Source organism: Falco cherrug, chromosome 3 (genome assembly GCF_023634085.1).
Source record: "Falco cherrug isolate bFalChe1 chromosome 3, bFalChe1.pri, whole genome shotgun sequence".
In the NCBI taxonomy this organism is placed as follows: domain Eukaryota; kingdom Metazoa; phylum Chordata; class Aves; order Falconiformes; family Falconidae; genus Falco; species Falco cherrug.
Window position 1 is genome coordinate 56000421 of NC_073699.1, and position 2628 is coordinate 56003048.

The window sequence follows — 2628 nt, forward strand, 5'->3', positions numbered from 1 at the left end:
TCGGCTGTTTTTCTTTCTGTATTCTGATTGTCTAATGCAGCTAAGTACAAGGAAAAAGAAATTGACAGCAAATATTTTTTTTTTGTTTTTAAACATTTGATTACCAAAAAACCCTTAAAGACATGTCAGAGATTTGTTAGGGGATGATAGCGTCAGAAGCCCAGAATTTTTAGTTCATTTATATTTTCTACTAATAATGAATCATAGTTTACAGTGGACTGCTATGGAAAAACTGCCAAGGGAAGAATATAGAAGGTTTGGGGGGATTTTGGTGTTGTTTGCTATAGCTGAGCAGAAGAATAAAGATGTACTTATATTACCTATAGTACCAGAATCTAGAACAGAAAAAGAAATCAGAAGGCAAGCTTTTGCAATGAAATAGCTCACTGACAAGTAAGCAAGCAGAGAAAAACAAAACTATTACTATTCTTACATGAAAATAAGAGCAAGAAAGAAGAGTATAATTAGTGTCGATTGGTAGAATATTTCTCAACTCTGCATATTTCTCTATGCACCTCCCCACTCTGCCCACATACTTATACAAATCTCTCCTCTGTCTGCTTCTATTATTCACAGTGCTCTCTGTCTAATTTACACTGTAAGCTCCTCAGGTAGGGACCGTGTCTTTTCATATGTCCATAACGTTAAACACATGCCAGTCAAAATGTTGCAATTACAATAACTGAAGGTCTTTCTATCTTTCTTTTTTTTTTTTAGGTTTTCTTCCTTCCTTCCTTCCTTCCTTTCTTTCTTTCTATCTCTCTCTTTCTCTCTTTTCTTTTTTTTCTTTCTTTCTTTTTTTTCTAACAAATGATGAGTTAAAATCAAAGGTAATAATTAGTTTAAAACAGCCTTCAGAGGCAGCCCCAGAAAAAGTGACCTTTTGAGCTACAACCGAACTAACCAACTTTATTGTGTCTTGAGGTCAAGGCTCCTATTTCACATGACTTGAGGGTCTTTACATGCATACTACCCTGTAGTAAACCACACAGAAAGTTATGATCAAGTAGACTTTGCACTTCAGACATCTATGGAGGAATAGCAACAAGATTCAATTCAATCTGAGCCAAAAGTAATCCAGAACCAGACTCAGGAATGCAATGGAAAATTCCTAAAAGATTGGAGATCAGATTTAAAACACAACAAAAAAAAAAAAAACAACCAGAAGACTGGCTAATGCAAAGCGAGAGGTTTGGACTGGTCCTGAGTAGGTTGGACCCTACAATTACAACTTTGTCACCACAGTTTGAAATCTATTAAAGGGATTTATGTTTTGCAGCTGACATTTAAAATTAAGGATTTATTGGACCGGGAATGAATATTTCTTCTGCAATTAGTTTTTTGGAGGTCATATTTCACAAACTGTTATTTTTCTGTTTAATCTACTGTAGCAAGATTTTGTATTGTTAGGAGATTTGGAAAATATAAATACAGAAATAATTTTATTCATAGTAAAGAGACTCCCATCACGAAATTGCTGTTGAGTTGCATCACATAACATTTTCACTAGGTACCTAATATTTCCCACTTGTATATGCTATTAGGCTGGAGCAAGCGAAAGTGAGTGACATCTGATACTATGTAACTCATGCACCAGTAACAAATGGGGAGTTTTAATTCAAGATTTTTTTGCTTCTCTTACATGTGGGCTATTTTTAATTTGCTTTTTGGAAATTTATACACACATTTCTGTGTATTGCTAGAAGACTATGAAAAGCTGCATGTTTTTCCATTCTTGTGCATTTATAGAGATGGATTAAACTTCACTGCAGCTGATTTTTTTTTTGAATTCTTGAACTGAAATTAATTACTGGGAAAAGGAAGGGTATTTTTCAAATTAGGACAGTAATTAATTTAAGACAGTTGTTTTCCTTTACCACTATTCTAGCCCAGTCTTCTCAAAAACAAAGAAAAAAAAGATCATACAATCATATTTACACAATTCCTATTTAGCTGTCTTCTGTGTCGGAGCATTCATATGCAGCAGCAGTAAAGAAAATTGGGATATATAAATTAGAGGCTGGAGTATGATTTCTTAAAGCATGGCTCTGTCATTAAGGAATAGACTCAGAGAAATCAGATGCCATTAGTGCCTGGAAACTTCAGGCTGTTATTTGTGCAGGTCTAACTGTGAAATGGTGAAATGTAGTAAACTTCACGTTACAGGTCATCTTTGTGAAGGCGTTAGGTGTCCTGTTCAACTGTAACTTCATTTTGCTCGGTTCCAACTTAAACTGTTGCACACTTCTTCCACAGAGGGAGTGAGAAAGGATAGCTGAAGTATTCTAAAAATATTTTAAGAAGTCAGTGTAAAGTCTCTACTCCAGCTTGATTTTCCTGTGTGACACAGCAATAGAAATAAAGAGGAGTTAATGATGAGACTGGTCTGAGACAGCTTGATACAGCCTTGTTTTTGTTGCATCTGTGTGCTTCCTGAAACAAGGCAACTTCAGGGAGCGTTTCTCACTTTGGCATAAGAGTCAATGCTGAAGTTTAAGTAGTGAAAAAAAAAAAAAAAAAAAAAAAGAGATGCAAGCGCTTGGTTGTTTTGTGCCTTTCTGCGATGGGGAGGGGGGCAGGGGGCAGGGGGGGAGAGACAGAGGGGGAGAAAGAAGACAATATAAATTC